The sequence below is a fragment of the Microchirus variegatus genome, assembly GCF_963457635.1.
Source record: "Microchirus variegatus genome assembly, chromosome: 10".
Lineage (NCBI taxonomy): Eukaryota > Metazoa > Chordata > Actinopteri > Pleuronectiformes > Soleidae > Microchirus > Microchirus variegatus.
The window spans coordinates 28,175,410-28,200,396 of record NC_139811.1 but is presented as its reverse complement, the minus strand read 5'-3'; positions in this window follow the sequence as shown (position 1 = coordinate 28,200,396).

The window sequence follows — 24,987 nt, the reverse complement described above, 5'->3', positions numbered from 1 at the left end:
TGTGCATGTTTGCACTAAAAGAGATCCTTGACCTGTACAATAGGCACAATACAACTATTTTTATGTGCTTTATAGATGCCTCTAAGGCCTTTGATCGTGTAAATCATGAGAAACTGTTCCTAAAACTCCTTAAAGGTCACATAGAGTGGTCCTGTTGCACATATATGTGAGTTATGGAGGTCTACTTACATATATGAAGTTGTTTTTATGGTCAAAATCCTCCTAGTTGATGTAAACGAGCCGATTGAAATCTGTCCTTTTCGAAGCGCTTGTCAGTCGCGCTATTTCAGCCATAAATCTCGCCCGAGAAGACAGTGTGTTGTGATTGGCCAGCCAGCGTAGAGCCTTCCCACCTGTGTTGTGATTGGCCAGGTATCTGGAAGTGACGTAATCTATCACGTCAGCTCTCAGAAGCGCAGCTCCCTCTCTGGAGCGGTGGATGCACTGCTCCTCATTATCAAAACATTGTTTTAACAGTGTTTAAAAATAGCTTCTTCACGACTCCCCGCCGCAGTCCCTTTATGACTTTAAACTGGAGTCAGACCCAGAGTCAGAAGACACTGTTGCTCGTGAAACACCTCCACAACGGACGTTATTCTTCTTCTGCGGTTCAATGTACGCAACCGGATGTGCCCGGACTACCGCCCGGAGCAGGACGATCGGTTGTTCAGGAGAACCGCTGCTTACGTAACTATAACGGGATTTTCAGTGATCTCGTTGAGCCCCAAGATTACAATAAAACACAACGTTCTCAGCAATGGCTGAACTGTTTGTTTCGAACCGTCAGGCTTCATAAACAAGGTAATGACGCAGATACACACCAAAAAAAACAGCGATAATAGGAACTTCCGGTCTAGTTCCGCTTTAATAGAGGAGTTCCCAAGATTCTAATTAGAATCCTTGTGTACTGGTATGGGCAACAGTCTATGTTCGTGAGATGGGGTAACAATATATCTGACCCTTTTAAAGTTGGAAATGGAGTCAGGCAGGGGAGTTTGCTGTCCCCTTATCTCTTTAACATCTATATGGATGGTCTGTCAAAGCTTCTAAACAGCTGTAAAACTGGCTGCATGATTGGTGACCGCATCATCAACCACCTAATGTATGCAGATGACTTGGTGGTCCTGTGTCCATACAGTGCTGGGTTTCAACAGCTGTTGAGGATATGCTCTCAGTATGGTTGTGACTTTGACATTAAATATAATGCAAAGAAGTGTAACATAATGATTATTAGAAGCAAGGCTGATAAGAAACGGCCTACTCCTCGTTTTTTCCTGTCTGGCACAGCTCTCAACACATGCAATGAGGCTAAATATTTAGGGCATTATATAACAGATGACCTGTCTGATGACCGTGACATATATAGACAGTATTGCACAGTGTATGCTCAAGCAAATATGCTTATAAGGAAATTTTGGCATGTGTTCATCCTATGTGAAAGTAGCATTATTCAAAGCCTTTTGTACACCCTTGTACACTGCCCATCTGTGGAAGAGATACAAGTGTAGTAGCTGCTACTCAAAGTGCCCAGATGGAGTAGTGCTAGCCATCTCTTTGTTCATGTTGATGTTCCCTCCTGTCCTGCTGAACTCTGGAATCTTATGTACAGATGTATGTGTAGGATAACTGTGTCTAGCAATAGCATAATTGAAGCTTAAGTGAATCCTGCGCTGAGCGCAGTCAGATTTACCTCTAAACTGTGGAACCACTGGCGTTGCAATCTTTATGTGAATATCTGAACTTTTTAATCTATATGTCTGTATGTCTTTCTTATTTTTTATTCTATTATCTATGGACCGCTATTGTGTCTGGAATAAAGATTGATTGATTGATTGATTATAGTCTGATATTAACTATGCTGCAATGACAATATTAACGCTTCTATAGTTTTATAAACACATGATAATTGTTCGCCTCCCATCTTCCCGTTCTGGTTCTCCTCGTCTCCCGTGGAGCTGCTGCTTCACTTCCTGGTTCGTCTCGCCTTCTCCTGCCGAGACGCCGTCTCCTCCTGTGTTTCAACCTCGTCGCCTGAGCCTGTGTTTCCCGCTCCACGTCTCGTCATCTCCACACGAGATGCTGTCTCTACCTACATCGCCATCAAGCCGAGTCTGTTCCTCTGGGAACTAAGACACAAACTTTTGCCATTGAGGAGCGGCGGCTCCTCCAACGCCCAGCTGCAGTCCGTGTTCCCTGCTCTCACGTTTTATTGCCTTCGCATTTAGGCTCTGTAACAAGCTAGGCTAAATAAATATTGGTTTTCTTATAATCTCGTCTCCTGCTCTGCATTCGGGTCCTGCTTTCTATTCAGTCGTTTTTCTCTCTAAGAGAAAAGTGTAACAATTATGTTGATAAGCATCTAATAAGGACTTATTAACGCTTATTAAAGGCAATGACAAGGACACAGCGGGTGGGTTAAGCTTCTTACAAGTGTCTTATAGTCTGATATTAACTATGCTACAATGACAATATTAACACTTATATAGTTTAATAAGCACATAATAAAGTTAATAAGCATCTTATAAGGACGTATTATTAATGCTTAATACAAGCACCTTAATATAAAGCGTTACCGAAAATTTCAGGGGGGGGCAATTTTTTCTGATAATGATTAAGGTAACTCATTCAATAGGTGCATAAAGACAGTATCATTTTGTTGTTAGGTGATTAACAGTTCTTCTTGTGTCCACTAGATGGCAACTTGATAAACAAATATTATTAACATGAATCTAATGTATGATGTACAATAGCTAAACAGGACACAAAATGTTCTAGCAACCACATAAAGACAGGGGCAGCATATTAAGTCAAGTATTTATTAACTGACCAAGGATTGAGAGCTTTCACAACCTTTACCAGATACATACAACAAACATATGACAAGATAGTGCAGTCAAATTATTTATTAAGTCTAAAGGAAAGTGCAGAATTGGATCTTTAGATGTGTTGCTAAATGCATCTTACAATACTTTCTTACAAGTAGGTAACCTGCAGTAAAACCCTGAGTGATACAAACATCAACAATGTTAGCAAACAAGCTAACGAACGTCGCCTCAAATGACTGCTGTCCGCTGCTACGAGCCATAAACAGCTAACACGTATGAAAGCATGAACTCCATGGCGCTGGTCAAATTATGTGTACTTCTCAGTTCGCGATGGGACCGATTAAACGAGCACAATCCTCCATGTATTTTTCAAAACGGTGCGTTTTTGTGAGAATGCCGCCACCAGAGAGGCGAACAACTTATTTGGGAGACATGATGTGAAGAGAAGAGAAGTTATCCCCTCCTCTCTTTGCTCAATTTACATATGACGCAAGCACGTTAGTGCATGCACATGAATCAATCGTCATTAAAAATGCATTGGAGGAAAAAACTTTTTTAACATGAGAGTCAACGGGAGAATTTTCAGCCGATTCTCCACGACAATCATCCCCAGAAGAGGCGGAACCATAAAAGTGACTTGTATCTTACTATTCAGATTGGACAATGACAGATAATATGTCTAGAACACTGATAATAACTACATTTGCTGGCAGAGACGGCTGAACAGAATATTAGTACGAAGGATCTTTGGAATTGCTTAGAAAAAAATGATCTTTTCCTCCTAGTTGGTAGGGCGTTGCCCAAATCGTCCCTATACACCGTCCGCCCCTGCTCAGTTTCTAGATTTACATTGCATTCATAAGACTTACTAGTGTTCATGTACAACTTGACTTCTCTAAAGACAGACACTGAGGAGTTTCAGTGTAATGTGTGAAGCCCCAGGCAAAGGCAAGCTGAAGGGCCCTGTGTCAAACCACACTGATCCCCACTGAGTTCTGCATCTGGAAATCTCTCTAACATAGACACATTTAGTTATGTTTACATGGACAAAAGCAATCCGAACCAATCATGACTTCCTGGTTTGGTGCTATCACATGATCCATGTATGTGACATATTTAAATTTTGGATACAACAATTTCCCAGCGTATCTGGCCTATGGGTGTGGTTATTCTGCTGCTCTTGAAGGAAGTGGCAATTCTCATCCCTGTTGCAGTTCCACATTTAGCACTGTGAACTCGTGAGGAACCTCTGGCTCGACAATTTGTTCTGGATGTTTTCAGCCAGAGGGAGGGAAGGAGAGACAGATTAATTTGACTGCAGTTATTTTCCAGGTGTTGCATCGACCACACCCCCTCAACCCCCCACCCCCTCGCTCTGTGTCTCTCTCTCTGTGTCTCCCTCCGGCTACAGACTGGAGGCAGCTGAGTAGGGGGCTGGGCCAGTCCAGCGTAGAGCAGCCCGGCTCGGCACAGAGCAGACACACACACAGAGCGAGTGCATCGGAGAAGACATAACTCAGTCCGGTCACTTCAGTCACTTCACCTGTTCCACACTCTCTCTCTCTCTTCAAACTCTTCTCCCGACCTTTTCTACATTTTGCTGTTTGTCCTCGCGTGGACGTGGAGGCTCTGCTTCTGTGACTGTCTGCCCACAAACACCATGTCGGAGCTTTCAGTGAATGAGCACCTCGAAGGGATTTTATCAGATTTTGAAGGTATGTGGAGCTGTAATATTGAATTGCTTTTCTGCTGCCGCTCTCTCGTTCTCTGTGTCTCCACCTAATAAAAGCAGCTCCAGGCTCATTTACAATTCCTCAAAATAGTAATAAAAAATGAAATCTTCTTTTGAAGTCATGTTCAACTAAAATATAGTAAAGAAAAGCAACTGTTTACTGAGATATATTGTTAAGCAAACAACCCCCCTATCTTGTCTAAAAACATTGATGATCATGATTCGTTGTTGTTGTTGGTCTAAAGTTTAAATGAGATGAGAGCTAGACTCACTAAGTTGAAGTCATGTGACCTGAAATGAGAAAGTGGTAGAAAAGTGATTATTGGATGGTTTGAGGCTGTAAATTAGTAGCAGCAAATTGAAGACACCTCAGGCTCTGGAGAAATGTGATAGATACTTTGTGACATGAACCCGAAAAAATGCTAGATGAGTTATTGGAATGTAAGTAATTCTAATGGTTTTGTGAGACTTGAATTTACATTTAGATGTGATGCTGACTGTTACAGCAGTGTCCCTGTAAAAAAAAAAAGAAAACAAACCACAGCTTAAAATAGAAACAACTGTAACATGGATTTCCTGGAGGAAATGCTCTGATTGTTGCATCTGATGCTGTTGCATAATGGTGATTCATGAGAAAGGATGTTGTTTTATGTTAGTAATCTGTTTTTTTTGTCTCAATGTGTGAGACCCTCAAGGCCACAGTATACTTCTCCGACTGAGTAATGCGTTATCCAACTGCGTAACCACGGAGACCCCTCGAGCCTTAATAGTTCTCCGTCGTGGTACCGGATACGCACTGCAATTTTCCGCCCGATCAGTAGGGGTCGCTACGCAAGGTTGATGTGCTTCTTGCTACAGTGAACAATGGCGTCCGAGAGAGAAAGACTGTTGTTGCAGCTGAATAACATTGAAACAGTGGCCGTTTCTCACCTGAAATAAATATTTCCTGTGTCCCGGAATGCAGTTTTAAGATCGTTTGAGACGAGAAATTGGCCACTTAGAGTCTAAACATGTGGTTTGTATATTAAGATATGACGTATTTATTTGGCAGCGACCTTGTCAGAGGTGATCAGCTCGGCCTCTGTGGACCCTCGGTACGCACAGTTGCCGGCACAGAGCAGCGTTATCTCGGCACAGAGCAGCGTTATCACTTAACGCAGAGTATACATTGGGCTATACTAAAAACAGAGCTGACAACAAAGACACAAATACAATACAAATGGTCTGTTTACATAATGCTTTTCTAGTCTTGATGACATTTAAAGCTGCTTTACACTACAGATTTGCCATGCACCCTTTGATACAGCACATCTACCCATTCACATGCTGCCATCACAGCCGTCAGGAGCAGAGCAGAGTGGGAAGTGTCTTGACCAAGGACACATCGACATGTACCCTTTGAGTTGAAAGACGACTCGCCCTACTACTGAGCTACCGTAAACTGATTTTAGCCACTTAGCGTCAGGCTCACTTCATGAATTCTACGCCTGCTTATATCTATATTATGTTAATTGCTACTTTATCACTCTGTTACACATTATTTTTCTGCTGGAAACTTACGTTGTTCCAAGTTTTGGGTCACTGAGTTAAATCTAAATGAAACATTTCAAAAACTCAGTGAGTTCAAATGTGTTATTTTATGACCTCTATGATCGGAAAGCTTTTCAAGCTTAGACTGTGTTACAGTCATACAGGAATGTGTGTGTGTACGTGTGCTTGTATTTGTTACCTCTTCACTGACCTTGTCAGAACCATAGTCCTCGTGGAGATCAACATCTTGTCCTAATGAGGCAGGACCTAAGTTATATCAGGGGTGACAAACATACGGCCCGTGGGCCAGAAACGCCCCCCCAGAAGGTCTGATCCTCATATTTTGTCCAAAAAGATACTTCATTAAATGTAAAACAAGGAAAAAAATTCAGAGTTCTTGTTGTTCATATGTTATTATGCTATTATTTTTTTTGGTCTGGCCCATTTGAGATCAAATTGCGCTGAATGTGGTCCCTGAACAAAAATTAGTTTGACACCTCTGGGTTACATTGACCTTAATGTCAATCAAATTCAATCAAATGTTATTTATATAGCCCACAGTTTACAAAACACAATTTGTCTCACAGGACTTCATGGGGTTGGTAACATCCTCTGTCCTTAGACCCTCGGCCAGGGTAAGGAAAAACTACCAGGGAAAAAACCCTTATAACAGGGAAAAATAGGTCGAAACCTTAGGGAGAACCACAGGTGAGAGATCCACTCCTCTGGACGGAGACAGACAGTAGGTGTTACACAAACAATACACAATTACAAAAAATAAAGAGTAAAACTGCTTTAAATGCCAGGATCCATCTGGATCACTTGGTTTGTCGCAGCTTGTAGCAAAGGCTGTTGTGGTCAGAGACTTGGAGATGAGTCCTCGTTTCCGTCCTGGCCTCAGCCCGTTTGCTGGTGGCAGCAGAACTGTAAAAGATTAAAAATCAGTTCGATATGTGATACAAGTGGGTTAATGGGCTACATAACATGGAGGAAGAAAGGTAAGTGGTGAAGGTTGAGAAATCGAGGACGGGGTAGAGAAAGTGCGGCTTGTGCAAACGTCTGTATGCTCGTTGTAAGTGCATGATGCCTATGGCAGCATAAGTTAGACTATTCTAATCAGGACATACCTGATCTAGTTTTGACTATAGGCTATACTAAAGAGGTGGGTTTCCAGTCTCACCTTAAAGGTGGAGACAGACTCTCTGACTGAGAGTGGGAGTTGGTTCCACAGGAGAGGAGCCTGGTAGCTAAATGTTCTAAGGTTTAGGCATCAACTGGTTATGGTTAAGGTCAGGGACAAGTCTTTTTTTGGGGGGGTGCAATCGGTCAGTTTTTCACACATGGTGATACGCAGTTACCGCCTGATACCAGCATTTTAAAAGATTCACTTAAACGTGAATAAAAACACACAACAAAACGTTTTCACTTTTCAGGCATTTAAATTTTTCCCATCTCTCCCTGTGCAAGCTTCTCTATCACTCTTTTGTTCACTTTGCAATGTCCATATGTATCCTTGTCAGTTTGTGTTTTTTTTTTGCTCTTTCACAGAAATGTTTTAAGTCTGTAAAACCTGTCTGAATCCAGGCTCGAGATCCAGGCTCTGCATCTGGCATCTGAAAGAGGATGCAGGGAAAACAATACATGGCACTGTTAGCCTGACCTTCTTCTTATACCAGCTCATGGAGAAAAAACGAGTGTAATTCCTCCTTGTCTTTTGTTTGCTGCTTTATGGCGATGTTCGGCTGGTCGGGTCCAAGTTCTATAAGCTGAAGCTTCTATGAAATGGCTTATTTTTTGCAACGAGAGAAAGGTGTTGGGTGCTTCTTTTTCCATGATGAAACTTACGTAGGAGCGAGCGGAGGCATTTCCGTTTCCGCCAGCATCAGGCCATGCTCGGCCGTGGGAGGTCTTTGGGGCGTGAAATTCAGAGTTTTCTTAGACTCGAGACTGACGTGCGCCCTAAACGAGTGAGAGAAGTTAAAGTTTTTAAATTACATTTGAATGCAGATTACGGTAGTCACTGATTGTACAACGTGTAGCGCATTTATTCAAGTTTTCCATGTGTTTATGAATTATTTAAGATGATTCCTATCTTCTTCTTCATGTGAGAGTGGTGGGGCAACGATTATACATCTTCTGTGACATGAAGATGTATAATCGTGCTACGAGCCCCTGTTTATGGCTCGTAGCAGTGGACAGCAGTCATTTGAGGCGAGGTTTATTAGCTTGTTAGCTAACATTGTTGATGTTTGTATGGGTTTTAACTACAGGATAAATTTCACACAAATCAGACAAAATAAACTGTTTTTTGTAAGAAAGTATTGTTCTAAGATACATTTTAGCAACACATTTTAAGATCCTATTCTGCACTTTCCTTTACACTCTAGTGATGGGAATTCCGGCTCTTTTTAGAGAACCGGCTCTTTCGGCTCGGCTCACTAAAAAGAACCGGCTCTTTCGGCTCCCAAACGGCTCTTCAGGTTGTTTTATTACTTTTATTAATTTATCAACAACAATATAAAATTATGCACAAAATTAATTACTAAGTAAAAAAACGTGCTTTTTATTCATATATATGTTATATATGATATATGTGTTTATTATATAAATATGCTTTTATTCATACACTCCACAGAAAATGTAAAAAACAACTATTTACAATTCAACTTTTAACTATTTCAATTTTCAACTTTTTCCTTTTAAACAAATTTAAAGTGAAACAACACAAAACACTGCAAACCACAACATAATAAAATATAGATTAAAATATGCAAAATAAAAAGAAAAAAAATGAACACCCAGATCTTTAATTAAGGTCGAGGTTGGCATTAAGAAATACCAAGTGCCTCAGCTGTGCAGGTTGTTTGTGGAGCCGGCTCTGTAGGATATTCTTTTCTTGCAGACTCTACACTCTGCCACTGTGTTGTCAACAAAATTGAAATGGTTCCAGATTTTGCTTTTTTTCCTGGTGTCACTCATTTTCTTACTATGGTAAAGGTATCTACTATACCTTTACTAATGTGTCGATGTTGTCTCTTCTTTCACCCTCCTGCTCTGTTCGTGTGTTACTGCTGCGAGTGTAACTACCGCCCCTCCCCCCGCTGCTCAGCGCAAACACAAGGCACACACGCATATTGACCAATCACGTGCGGTGCGAAGAGAAAAAAAAGTGAGAGAGAGAGAGAGAGAGAGAGAGAGAGAGAGAGAGCGCTGAGCAGCGGGGGGAGGGGCGGTAGTTACACTCGCAGCAGTAACACACGAACAGAGCAGGAGAGAGAAAGAAGAGACAACATCGACACATTACAAAAGGTATAGTAGATACCTTTACCATAGTAAGAAAATGAGAGAGAGAGAGAGAGAGAGAGAGAGAGAGAGAGAGAGAGAGAGAGAGTGACAAAAAAAAAAAAAAAAAAAAAACATGGCTCCCAAGAAAGAGCCGGCTCCCGTCGTTCACTTCAAAGAGCCGGCTCTAAGAGCCGTTTCATTCGCGACCGACCCATCACTATTACACTCAATTAATAATTTGACTGCACTATCTGTCCTATGTTTGATGTATGTATCTGGTAAAGGTTGTGAAAGCTCTTGATCCTTGGTCAGTTAATAAATACTTGACTTAATATGCTGCCCCTGTCTTTATGTGGTTGCTGGACACATCTTGTGTCCTGTTTATCTATTTTACATCATACAACATTAGATTCATGTAAATAATTTTTCTTTATGAAGTTACCATCTAAGGGCCCACGGTTGGTGTAGTGGTTAGCACTCTTGCCTTTGCAGCAAGAAGACCCGGGTTCCTGGGTTCGAGCCCCGTTTGGAACAACTTCGGAACAAGGGCCTTTCTGCAAGGAGTTTGCATGTTCTCCCCGTGTGTGCGTGGGTTTTCTCCGCGTTCTCCAGCTTCCTCCCACAGTCCAAAAACATGCGATATGGGGATTAGGTGAATTGGTCACTCTAAATTGACCGTAGGTGTGAGTGTGTGAGTGAATGGTTGTTTGTCTCTATATGTGGCCCTGCGATGGACTGGCGAACTGTCCAGGGCGTACCCCGCCTATCGCCCAATGTTTGCTGAGATAGGCACAGCACCCCCCGCGACCCTCTGGTGGAGGAAAAAGCGGTAGATAATGGATGGATAAAGTTGCCATCTAGTGGACACAAGATGGCAACACATTGATACTGTCTTGCCTTATGCACATATTGAATGGGTCACCTTAATCATTATCAGAAAAAATTGCTTTAGGTTTTTGTTTAAAAAGTGTAAAATGACTGTATCGGAGTGATATCAGTTTTGACATACTCGAGGTTGGGATGTCAGTATCAGACATATGGTAATCTTGAGCTACAGTATACCTTGATGCATACACTGAAAAATGATTGTCAATTTTTTTTAAATTACTCCAGTTGGTGACTCCCAAATGAATTAAGTTAATAAAAATGTTAGTGTTAGTGTATGACTACTTGCTTACTTTATTTTGAACTGTTACCAGTTGTAATATTTTTCAACCATTTCTTTTCAGTATATGAACACAGTACACTGATTAGTTAATTATCTGTTCTTCTCTTTCATTTTAATGACTGAATAAACCACATACAAAGCCATAAGTGCACAGCTCCATGCTAGGATGTGCTAGAGATTGTATTCCCTGCTAGATCATATCTTTTGCAAAAATTAAGATATTGCTTTATTACTAGGGCTGCAATTTACGGTTATTTTCATAATCGATTAATCTGTTGGCTTATTTTTTGATTAAGGGATTAGTTGTTTGGTTCATAAAATGTTGAAAAATGTTGATTGGTTTGATCCTCTTGCTTAAGTTAAGTTATTAAGGAAGAGAAATATATGAATGTATTTCAAGTATTACTGATGTCCCACACTTTAAGACATGCCCACACATAAGCCCTGAGTGACAGTTTGACATTAACAAAAACCCATAATCCTTCTGGTGGACACACTAATGATTATGATGACACTCTGAAAAAGTCAAATGTGTTGAAAAGTGTGTCTTGGTCTGTGTACTGATCTCTGAGAGGATAGAGAGAGAGATATGAGGGTGAGAGGGTGTGATCCATCATGGCCTGGGACCCTGTAGGGACAGAGCAACAATAGCTCTCCTCTTACCTTTCATTCTTACTCTCTTTCCACATTCTTGTGTTTAGACAGGCGTTGATTTGTGCCTCCAAACAAACTGACACAGCCTCTGTTCCCTGACCCTTACCGTAGCTGTTTGTAACCCCAGTCATAAGTCACCAGTGGCTTTACAATAAAACGAAAAGTAGATACAGAATATAAATGTTTGTAACAATTTGCAAAATTGTTATTCACACATCTTTCTATGAAAGACAAAAACACACAACAAAGAAGAACATTTGCTTTATTAATCCCCTTGGGGAAATATACAGTATCTCTGCAATTAACCCATACTCAAATAAGGAGCAGTGGGCAGCCACTGAGACTCGAACGGGCTGCCTTGAAGTACAGTCAGTCAATGATGCAGGACAGTCTGGAACAAATATGAAATGTGTGTGGTCAGCTTGAAATAAGCATACTAGTTAACATCATTAGATCAGATATCGATACATCAATACCAGAAAATTGGATTAGAACCAAAAAACCCTGAATATCATATTAATAGTCAAGCATATGCGACATAAGATTCCAAGATGGCTGCCACCATAGAAACACTGCAACTTTACCATTAATAGTACTTCTGTCGTATTTGTTTCACAGTAAATCTGTCATACACATAGTACTGTTTCATTTAAATTACTGACATGTTGCTAATGTCAGACTACATTTTAGTTTCATTTGAGTCAGGACTGAATGAAGTATGATAAGTGGCACAATATGTGTTAACATATTGTATGCATATGTGTAATGCAGTGTGTTCCCTAAAATATGATGTTGGCAGAGATGTGTATAAAGTAGGGGACGAATTTTGAATAAAATGTGGCATTTGGTGGCTTCAGGTGCATTCTGAACCTATATTCCTATACCTATACTTTTGCTTCCATATTTTCTACAAAAGTTGTACTTATTCTACTACTACTATTAATATAAATTAGATTAGATTTGAATGCGATTAGAGCATACCAGAGCTGTCGAGCTATATATGAAGGAATATATTGGTTTCAAGCAAAGTATTTGTCTAAAATTATGTGTGGAGTGGTGCCAAAATATGGTAGGTCATTTGCAGTTGAATTTTTACTTAATAATAAATTACGGACATGGACGATTCATACACGATTAAGATCACAGATATCCTCTGCAATTATTAAATATTACTAAAAATTCCCAAGGTAATACTAATCCTGTGAAAATACCCATGTCTGATGTGTGTTTACCTTCTCAGTTATACCCCATTCTCACTGGTCAGAAAATGTATTTAATCATTGCGTTAAACAGGTTTTTTTTTTACAAGTGAATAGTTTTTAATGTACATTCACTCTCCTGTTTTGCTCTGATCAGCATCAGTGGGAACTTTAGACCCAGGTAAAGATGGTAATTTTTGCTTTGTCAGCTATATTTTTCTTTTGATTGAACGTTCATGTTCGTCCCCCGCCGTGAGCCGTAAGCATAGCTTTTGGCATTAATGTTTGTTGTGATTCTTACTTTTTAACAATAGAGGATTAAATGTCATTAATTTAATTAAGTGGATCACATGACTTATTTATTGAAAAGAGACCAAACTAAAATTTTAAAGATCACCAATATTTTTTTTTCTCTGTTTTTGTTTTCCGGTGACATCAGAATTCATGACGCCGGGGTAAAAAAAAGTATATTTCAGTAGATATAGTGATAATTTTGATATCATATATCAATTGACATTACACAAACAATATTCTGTCCAGGATCCAGGAATGCTTCATTTATGAATTTTGCCAAATTATTTAATCTTTTAGTTCATCTCGTTTTACACACTGCCCTTTAAAATGAAATTAATTAATTAATAAAGTGTAATTAACAGGAGCTCAGAATCTGATTATGGTTTCAATGAGTAAAGTTTATCACCACTAACATGTCAAATAATGCTAATGGAAAGTACTGAAAATATCGCAAAAAAATGGCACAATGTGACTGAAATTAAAGCTTAGCAGAGACAATGGGGAAAGTGTTGAGTTTATATCCTTTATTCTGGAGTTAGTCTGAGATCTCATTTGTATGTTGAGTACAAGAGTCACTTGTGTGAATTCAGCAGAGGATGTGAAAGAGGTGATTGAAGGGAGGGAGAGAGGACATTAGGGTCTGTGGATGACATGGGAGATTAGAGGAGGTCAAGCAGGCTAAAACCTGGTCGACCCAATATCGCCACATCCTAGTACTGTGCTCCTGAACCCTGCTGAGATCACAGAGGGTCCCATGACTTAGTGACCGAGTGACTACGAATGCTCACACCTTGTTTTTGCTCATGACGAATATCAAGTCCTGGTCCCTCTTTGACATTCCAGTGTGCATTAATGCAGTGGAGCACAACAGCACAGAACACACACAGTCTAGTTTCGGAGAACATTACATTGACTTAGATTAATTTCTTGGAGACTTCCTGACGGCTGTGCAAGCAGCATGTGAATGGGAATGAAAAGATGTGTGATAGAAAATGAGCTGCACATAGATGCAGTGTATGTATGAGTGTAGTGTAAAGTAGCTTTGAGTGGTCATCAAGACTAGAGAAGCGCAATATTAATACAGACCATTTATATTCAAGTGTCTTTGGTGACAGCTCTGTTTTTAGTGAGAGTGAGGGTCTCACACAGAGATACCATTTACCAGAGCTAACCCTAACCTCACCCTAAACATACAAGTCTTCACCTTAAAAGGTACTAATTTATGTTATGGGGACTTGCTTTTTGTTCCCATAAGTAAGACTATATTGTGACCATGTAAACAGATTTAGGTCCTCACAACATAAGTAGTACCTGGAATGCATTGACTTACATTTCTTTGGACAGCCTAAACAAAGTGTTATCCCTAACCTGCACCATAACAGTCAATGAATGACCTTAATCTTAACCAAACTACAATCAAATCATAGCCTTAAAATTAACAAGTACTTGACCTCAGAAATTCGTTTCTGCCTCATTTGGGCCAGCAAACAGGAATGAGTTGACAGATCAAATCACCATGTTCTAGAGATAGATCTGTATATCATAGCCAATCATTATTTATTTCAGTAGCTGATAAAAGTAAGTTTATGTATTTTAAATTCTCCCAGATGAACACAGTGACCAAACTGTGTTTTTTTTGTTTTTTTGTTAACATGGTTAGACATCTGAAATGACATCACTGTATTTCAGTGTGTGCGTGTGTGTCCTCACACACTGTTATTTTCAGTGTTATAACATTGCATATGACTGCAAGGAATGTGTCTTCCAGATGTGCTTTTGGGAACTGTGTGTGCATCTGTGCTTGTATCTGTTTCCTTTAAGGATCTTTTCTGGCATATCTTCTCAGTGCCAATTGGCCTCTTAGAGACCAAAACCTGTTCTTAATGAGTCAGAACCTCCTTTCTGATGAACTGGTTAAGGTTAGACTCTGATATTTGAATTGTGGTTAGGATAAAGTGAGGTACAGGTTTGAAATAATGCTCTGTTTGTCCAGATGAATGTAAGTCAGAATTGGCAGAATCCTTAACCACTTCTTCCCTGACTCTCTTTTTGGAGTCCCTGACATGCCCAAACTAAATAGAGTAAACCTCTGCAGTTACAAGCTCTATGTGGATTATCTTGGTATCAAAATGAAGATAACACTTGTGAGATTCCACCAGAGGTGTAAGTTTCACTGTAGATGCCACAGTGTCAGAGAAAATGTACATGGAACACAGCATAACTGAAGGATTGTTTTCTCTCGCCTAAAAAAATATTGCATTTTAAAGCAAATATCACCTTTAAAATGTGCAGTAGGAGCTTAAAAACACATGGAGGTCATATAACAACATGTGGAAATGGGCTGTGCAAAGTCTGATGCTGCTGAAATGAAGCAGAGTGAAATTACAGAGGTTTTATTAAAGAGATGTCTGGGCGTTCTCACTTTTGGCACAGTGTGGCACCATCTGTGCCATTTGAGATTTCTTAGTTACCTAATTATTAAAATTATTTAAAAAAAAAAGTATTATAACTTGCTGTAAATCGATGTTCCCTGTGCAGTGCGTAATAACAACTCTGTGACTGCAGCAGTTACGCAGCGCCATAGCTCTGGCTTACCTTAGTCAATTAGGGTGATTGACAGCTCGTTTTAAACCTCTAAACCAGTAGAATCAGACCCCGGTCTCCAAATGCGTGTGAATCACTTCATTAGCAAGTCAAAGGACATAAATGTATATGACGCATTTGTGCGGACATTCGTCCTTCTCTAATCAGAACGATCAAATGTCGCTCTGTAATGATCAATCAGACCGGAATTTGTTCCCAAAGCATGCTGGAAAGTGTAGGTCTTCATTAGACGTGGTTTTGTACCAGTGGAAATAACTAGCAAAGGTAAGACGACATTTCTGCTTGTATTTCTGCTTGTTGTTGTTTTGCTCTTATTTTGGGGCTGGATCCATGAATCTTGGTCGTAGAGTGATAAAAATGTATATATGTGTCCAGCCATGGCAAAAGCGTTCACAGCGTCTACTTCTGGACATTTAGAGTTATTTACAGATTCCGAAAGTGTGATTTCTAAGCTTTCCAACAATGTCAAACACATGCAAATCTGATTTAGGGAGAAATTCAGCCTGAAAGATCTTGACCAACTTGAGGAGCCAGGCCAATAGCTGCTCATTTGCATCACATTAACATGGTCACAACCCCCCACCCAGTCTAGCTGTCAGTGACATCTGATGTCTATTAGCCTACAGGACAGAAACAGTGTAGCAGTTTGAAAAAAAAAGAGGAATGAATGTAGTTCATGTCAATGTAGTGTTATTTGCCTTAAGTACTTCAGTGGACTGATTAGAATCAGAATTTACTTTATTGATCCCCAGAGGGAAATTCTTCTGTTACAAAAAGCACTTGAATAAAAATGAGAAACAAGAAAGGTGAAAGATAGATACATACTTCAAATATCAAATAAAATATATCTAAGTGTGTGAAGGAGAGTTCAATATTTTCCAGACCATGGACTATATTATCATCTTCAATACCAGTTCCTCCCCCACAATGTGGCTGTACCCACTCTGTCCATCACAGTTGATATGCGGCTAAATGGTGACATCACCAACGCACCCTCTTCTGCTTCCTCTTCTGTGCTGTAACCTTTGGTGCTGGGCATGTGAAGTATTTTGCCTCATCAGAACAGAAAGGCCTGATTTTTCAAAAAGATACTTCTGCCTGTCCATGGTCAGTCCAGGTGGGGCCAGGACGGGAAGACTGTCAACAGGGGGCAGAACTCCTGGGTTGCGCAGTAGCTGAAACTCGATAGGCTCTGCATCACTGTGAGTTTGAGCAAGCACCACACCTGGTCTGTTGGCATCAAAGCTGTGACAGAATAGAAGCACACAACAGGATATTTAAAACATGGCTCACTGTTCACATGGAACACTATTATATCCATTCATGATTTTTTTATTTATAAAATGCAGAAGTTTGAATATAAATATCTAAAGTGCTGATAACTCTTGATCTGTGGGAGCTTTCGAAAGTAGGGACTCAGATGTGTCTGCCAGTCGATGGTCTTTACTATCACTCTGCCATCTGCCGTTCCAACAAGCTGCGGAATATTGAGGCGACTTTCAGGAGAGCTGTGTTCCACTACCTGTTGACAGCAAGAACCACAATGAAAATAATTATTTTACTTTTCCAAAAAAAAATCACATTTTACACATTACATATTGCAGACTAATAAAATGAACTAACCTGACGGATGTCTGCCAAAGTATTGACTCTGGTCCTCATGAATGCTTGCTTGATTAGTCCAAAGCCACAGTCAGGGGCAAATTTGGTGTGGCCAACAATCAGGAAGTGGATGCTGAGCGTGGAGTGAAGCTTGGTGTCCAACCCGCCAGGCACCGTACCAGAGCATGGAGTTGTTTTTGTTTTGTCCACTGCAGTTGTCACAATGAAGATCCACATCTGTTTCTCCAACTCCAAAGTTGCTGAAGAAATTATGCATGTAGCTGATGACTTCATTGCTCCCTTTACTTGACGATAGTGCTTTGAAGCTTGATTTACAAACTGCATGTTCACCTGAAAAGACAAATATTATGTTTATGTTTATTCTAATGGCTCATAGTGTTACTGGTCAATATAAGCATTTGGCTATTGTATAGAAATACATTTTTACACATACCAAGAGCCTTAGCCGACCTCATGTATAGACGCCACACTGAGGCCTTGGATACATGGGTTGGCAGCAACTTCACATGCCAATCCTTATGCCCAGGGTTGTGAAAAAAAAATACTTCTTTCAGATCATGGTTCATGTTAACAGGCACTTTATCACTGAATCAGTATAGATTGATCAGTAGTATTGCTTGAATTATGTGTGAATGCCACACCTTTATGTGCATGAATCGCACGTGTAATTAACATGTTCATCACACATTGTGTTAATCACGTCTGTTAATCACATGTGTGATTCATGCATGGAAAGGTGTGGCATTCACACATCATTCAATGCAATGTTAGGTTTCGAACACAGGAGTTTCGTCTCAAAGCATTTGAATTATCAAACTGAACCTGCGGGTGTACAAAATCTCAAAGAGGGCCGTGACATGCTCCCCTTACGACTTATAATACGCTCATCTGACCGAACAAAAGTTTCGATGTGCGCATCATTTTCATTGTAATAATACAGTACCGAGCTAGCGAGCTAATAACAATGTAGCCAAACGGCGTTATGAAACGCACAGTGGATTATTAAAAGACAGCGTCCCTATGTGCGTCTGTATGTGACTTTGAATGAACACTAACATAACATAGATAAACAACGTTAATGAAAACTCACCCCATAAGAAACTGAAAGGTATTCCGGCAGACTTCAGTGCCTCCGATCAGATAAGAGGTCCGGGCGTGCTTCCTTTTCGTCGCAGTTTTACGTCTGTTCGCCTCCAAAGGTCAAATTAGATAGGAGATAGAGCGGTGCTGGCGTCATGTCATCATCTCAGACAACTACTGTGTGTGTCCTGCTCTCTCTTTGAATAATCATCTGTTTGTTGTTTTTGTGACGATGAAGTCTGCTTACACGTTAGCATAAATATCGCGCTAGCTTAAAATGCTAACAGTCCACACACCAGCCGTCTCTCTGCTGTCTCTGTCTTTGTGCCACAGCTGACTTATTCTCCGGTTTTCTTTGTCTTCCTTTGTTCAACAAAGCTTTGATGATGACTGCTTTGATGAGAATCATGACTTAATTTCACACTGCACACATACACTGCACACACACACACACAACTCCTGGACAGTATCTCTCCCCCTCCCTCCCTCTCTCGCTCTCTGTACTGCATATTAATTAGCCATGTGTATTCTCCGTGATCATCAGCTGATTGGCTGAAAAAGCAACAAAGGCTCTGGAATGTGAGATCGCCACACCCAAACTAGGAGCGATTCACAGCGATAAAACAACCTTAATTCAAACACAAAGTTTATGGTTTTAAGAGCCACAATACTGTGATTTGAAGCAAGTAGTGGCTTCTTCAAAACTTCAACTTGTGTAATTTTGAAAAAAACGGAAATCCCTAATTTTGGAAAAAAAATTTTTTCCTGTTTTTTCTCGTTTTGCGCTTTGCCGACTTGTTCCCGCTTGGTCCGTGGCGGGTCACATATATATATAAATATTTGATATGTATGGAAAACTTAACTTAACTTTTATCTGGTGCATGAGCTGGTCAATGAGGGGATGATTGTTTATCACGACATGTCCCTAATCAAGACACTTAGGGCCCGATTTACTAAGATTCCAAATAGAGAGCGCTAAATTGCTTGCGCGAGCAGAAAGACTGTGCCTGTTACTGGATTATATTTTGCGGGTGAACTACTAAGATTGCGGCCGCAATTGACTACAGGCGCAGAAGTGGTTAAGACCGCCCTATTTAAATGAGGATTTTACGCGAGTCAAGAGTTGTCAACATGGAGAAAGAGCAGACTCAATGGAAGTGCAGAATTAAATTTGAAGCTTCTGAACAGAAAGTGACTTTCTGCGATGAGCAGATAACTGGGATCGAGGCATATATGACTTATTGTTCCCAGGGTCCATAGGACCTTTTTATATTATTATTATTATTATTATAATCCTGCGTCAGTATTTTGGACAGCTCCATCATTACCTGACGTATCAAACAAAGAAAACTATGGACTATGGGTGTTGCCGTAAAAAATAAAAAAGAAGAAGGTGCTGCGCTCTCCTGCTGACTTACCTGCAGCTTACTGACAGCTGCCAGGGGTCGCTCTGCTGTTTCTCTGAAGATTACACATAGGTCTAATTTCAATGGATGGGTGACTTTCTTGTCAATAAGTAAATAAATAAATAAAGCGGATAATCACAACGGCTTTTTAGTCCCAGTCCGTCCCTGGTTTCATCTGTGTTCATTCAGTCTGGGTGAGTTTCCATTACGCGTGCCAACAGCCTTTGATCTGACGTCAGAGGCGACGGGACAATCGATATAGATGATATATCTATAGCTGATTCAGATAGTTACATTAAATAGTGATTGTTGTGATTATTTATTGCATTTAAATGTGCCTGGAACTATGGAAACCTGCCTGTGAGGTTTTGGTGACGTGTGCGCACTGTGCCACCTGCGCTTCGCCGTGCACCGAGAGTAGACCAGGTTAGAGCTGGACCCGTTAAGGTAAAGCAGGGTTCCCCGTTCCTCCGGTCTTAACCGGGTAACATAAGTACGACCCCTCCTTGAACCACAAACTGCAGACCAAGGTAAGCCCATACCAGTACAAACACGCATTTCTCAGCTGGATATCTATATTTAATTTATTCAGATATACCAAATAAGAAATTAATTTGCGTCATCTGTGAACGCGTAGTTGAACATGCTCTGGAAAAGCGTAATTTCCTGATTTACAAATATAATATAACTATAAATAACCGCAGCCATGTGCGCACACCGCTGTGCCAGTTAAGACCTGCCTTTGCTACGTGCTAAATATAGATGTTAAAATGAACAGCGCAATCAGTTTCAGGTTTGATAAATCACTGCGCGTGCTAAAATAACATATTTGCATGTTCTCCTCCCATCACACGCAAAATATCGTGTAAATGCCCCATATTGCATATGCATTAAGGCAAGAACGCTAAATGGGTTGCGAGATCTGCGTGTGCAGTTGATGCTGATCTACTAACAGGGCACGATGAGGATAACGCCTCTCAGACAGGCAAAACAGCTCTCACAATCCATTTAGCCGTCTTGCCTTAATGCATATGCAATGTGGGGCGTTTACATGGAATTTTGCGTGTGCTGGGAGGAGAAAATGTAAATATGTTATTTCAGCACGTGCAAAAAACTGATTGCGGTGCTTATTTAATGACAAAACATAACTGCAACGGGTAGAGAGTTAGAGGGAGTCGGCCTGTTTAAAAATGTGGGTTTTCAGATGGGATTTGAAGATGGGGAATGAGACAATGTTCCTGATGCTGGGGGGGAGTTCCAGAGGTGGGGGGCAGATCGGCTGAAGGCTCTGGCCCCCATGGTGGTCAGACAGGCAGGAGGCGCAATGAGGCTGATAGATGAGCCAGATCTTAGTGTCCGGGAAGGGGTGTTGGTGTGAAGGAGGTCAGAGAGGTATGGGGGAGAGAGGTTATGGATGGCCTTGAAGGTGAGAAGCAGAATTTTGAAATCGATGAATTTAACCGGAAGCAAGTGAAGCTGTTGCAGAACAGGTGTGATGTGATTGATAGATGGGATCCTGGTGATGATGCGGGCGGCAGAGTTCTAAACCAATTGGAGTTTATAAATGGACTTGTGGGGAAGACCAATAAGAAGGGAGTTACAATAGTCAAGGCGGGATGTGACCAGGGAGTGGACCAGGATATCAGTGGAGTTGGGAGTAAGAGATGGGCGGAGACGGTTTATGCTGCGGAGATGGTAATAGGCTGACCGAGTGGTGTTATTGATGTTGGTCCGGAATGAGAGAGTGCCGTCAAGGACAACACCCAGACTCTTAACCTGTAGGGAGGGGGAAACAGAGGAGTTATCGATGGGGATGGTGAAACTTGGAGTGTTGGCGAGAGTGGATTTGGAACCTATGAGGAGAACCTCGGTTTTGTCACTGTTGAGTTTCAGGAAATTGGAAGAGAACCAGGTTTTGATTTCTTGTACACAGTTACAGAGGGAGGAGGGCGGGAAGGTGGAGGTGGGTTTGGAAGGAAGGTAGAGCTGGGTGTCGTCCGCATAACAGTGAAAGTGGATATTGAATTTGCGGAAGATCTGACCAAGGGGGAGAAGATACATAATGAACAGGATGGGGCCAAGTACAGAGTCTTGGGGAACACCAGAGGAGAGCGGAGATGGTTGGGATGTGAAGGTTTTCAACTGGATGAACTGGGTGCGGCTAGCGAGATAAGATTTAAACCACTCTAGGGGCGTGTCGGAGATGCCAATAGATGCTAGTCTGTCGAGGAGGGTGGTATGGGAGATTGTGTCGAAGGCTGCACTCAGATCGAGAAGGATGAGGATGGATAATAGTCCGGAGTCAGCTGCCAACAGTAGGTCATTAGTAATTTTAAGGAGGGCTGTTTCTGTGCTGTAAAGTGGGCGGAATCCTAACTGGAACTGTTCAATGTTATTGTTATGAAGATGTGCATGTATCTGTGAAGCCACTGCTTTCTCCAGAGTCTTGGAGAGAAATGGTAGGTTGGAGATCGGTCGCAGGTTGTTGAAGTCACTGGGGTCTAAACCGGGTTTCTTAAGTATAGGTGTAACAGCAGCAGATTTAATAGTGGAAGGTACAGAACCAGAGGTGAGAGAGGAGTGAATGATGGCAGTTATCAGCGGTAACAAGGAGGGGAGACAGGCAGTGACTAAGGAGGTAGGGAGGGGGTCAAGTTTACATGTAGATGTTTTAGAGATCCGAAATGTCAGCAACAGAGGGCAGTTGGAAGCTCATGAATGCTTGGGAGAAGGGGGCATGAAAAGCCGGAGGTTATTTTTCATTGAAAAATAACATTAGGGAGTTGTAGTGATCTGAGGAGTAGAATTGTCTAAAATAATCACACTAACACACCTAGACCACCAAATGGTGCTCATAAAGTACACAGCTATACAAAAAATGTATACATTTGTATTTTATTTAATTTTTTAAAGTTTTAGACCAACATCTGTTCTTTGCATACATATCAAATATTAATATATTTTTTATGTTTTTAACCCTCAAATTACCAGGTTTAGTCATGATGCACCTTTTTATAATGTCAGATTTCATAAAATACTCAGTAAACACACCCTTAGCACCAAAATGTGCTCATACAAATACAAAGATGTGTGTCGGTGTCCGAATCAAATACACATCGCGCTCCGGTTCAATTACCATTTTTAGCACCTCCGCGGTGCCGCTGTACTGCTTCATTGTGTGTGGTTTGACATGAGAAGTTCAGCTATGCTCCTTAGCTATGCACAGACACCTCCTCACCTGTGCACCTGTGATCACTGCAGCGTGGCGTGCACAGATCAGGGTTTGTTTTGGCTGTAGGTTTGATGTGCTGCGCAATCAACTGAGTTTTGCATATTTCAAAGCTATAGGGAACCCACAATTTAGATGTTGAGGTTGTTGGGACCTAAGCCATGTGGCTGTAATCCAGTGTTCTTTGTCTAAGGCCTGTATGCAGACAAAAAGCCTGATTTGATTTTAACAAATCCCGCATTCCCCTTCATTTTGTAACACTCCCTGCTTTATGACTGGAGGTCTCCAGGTTGGCAGAGATTTTGCTGGCTTGTTCTCTGGCCCCGGTCAGGCTAGCTTAGAGGCAAGACTGATCGACCAGGAGGCTCGAGTGCGGACGACAACCTGTGCATCTGCGGTGTACCCGAGGGCACAGAGGGCACCGACATGGCGGGTTTCCTTAATAACATGTTGAAAGATTGAACGATCAAGATTGAACGGGCACATCGTGCTCTGACACCGAAACCCTCCGACCAGCGGGCAAAGCCGCGCTCCATAGTGGTCAAGTTCGGCAGCTGGAGGACAGAAAAAGAAGGTGCTTTACGACAACGTTCGTTTCTATGTCGACCATGACTTTCCTCCTGAAGTGCTAAAGAAACGCAGCGAATACATCGAGGCCAAAAAGGTGTTGAAGGGAAAACAAATAATGTTTCAGACGCCCTACCCTGCAAGGATGCGGATCTTTTGTGATGACAGCACCCGGTTGTTCCAGATTGCGGCGGAGGCTACAAGGGATATGTCGATGCGAGGGCTTCCAGTTACTGTGGTGAAGACCCCCGCCACACCGGACCAAGAAGAGATTCAGCTCCTGTCTACCTGGCAGGTGGCAGGGAGTAGGGGAGACCAGGTCGGAAACCAGGAGCCTGTCGTGGCGAGAGGTGTAGGCTTCTGAAACACCAACACTCTCATTTTAAAGACAAACTGAAGGAGTTTAGAAGACAGTCCCACCAGACCACTGCTGATCACTGATGGATTATTTCCTCGCAGTTTACAGATAAATCCTCTGATTTTATAGTGAAATGTGTAGCTTATAATTTGCTTTGTTTAAGCTATGCATGCAGACTGTCATACAGCTTTACTCTATCTGGACTAGACTCAATTTAATCATAGTCCACACTTCTATATTATTTGTTTAATCAGAGGAACGGGAATCGTTTGTTGAGCCATCCTCGATTTATTTTATTTCTTTATTTCTTTTTTTTCGACTTAGGCTGGAATGCAGCTGAACGTTCCCTTACAAGACTTTGGCATTACAAGGTCCCACAAGGCTCCTTTGAAACGAGCCTCAGCATCGGAAGCAAATGTTCTGAATTGCACCGGTGATGTTCTGTTTCTGACTGTGTTTCTGTTTGTTTTTTTGTTTTTTTTGGGGAAAGATAGGTTCAGTATTTGTACTTGCATTGACACCAGGAGAGTTTTTTGGATGGATGATAATCATTGTAGCCCACAGTAGTAGGCAATGAATAGGCAAACCCTTAACCCTGTAAGACCTACGGTTGTAAAATTACAACGTTACCTTTAGCCATCCCTAAAAACAATCTGTTATATTTTATCTGGCGTTTTACCACATGTACACAGTCATTGGGTCTTATTGTTCAGTCTAACAATGTTAGTGGATGTTACATTTGTTTATAAGTCCCACTTTATGGCCATGAACGCACACAAGATTTCCTCCGAAAAAAATCTCTTTGTTTTATTGGACTGGATTCATCAGATTAAAGTAAGTAAAATGTATTTTATATATTTTTTGGATGTTATTACAATGTGTAGAGCATGTACATATTTAGTTATTGTGGAAAAGATGCATCAAATTTCATTTAGAGCTTGTTACATAATTGGTAGAAATGTTTTCAAGGCAGACTGTTTATTTATTTAATGATTTATTTTTAATAAATGCTTTCATAAAAATATGACTAATGTGTGATTAGTTTTAAATGTTATATACATTTATGGAGCTAAGTAAGCAATCAAACTTGCAAATGAAGCCTTAGTTGTTGTGAATTGTTGTGAAAAGTGAGTACAAAGACAGAAATTCTGCTACCACCAAAGCCCAGTAATTGTAAAATTACAACGTTTCTCTAAAAACTTACATAAACATTTTTTCCCCAAAAAACTCTTTGATTTATGCATCATAGGCCTCCTACAACAACATCTGAATGGTCAAATATTTTTTTTTTTAGGTTTTTCTTAATTTGGGTCTTACAGGGTTAAAGTGATTTATTTTAATGTGAATGGGATTTTAAACCCAGCTAAGAGAAGTCAGATATTGGCAAAAATGAAAAGGGAGAATGCACAGATTATGCTTTTACAAGAGACACA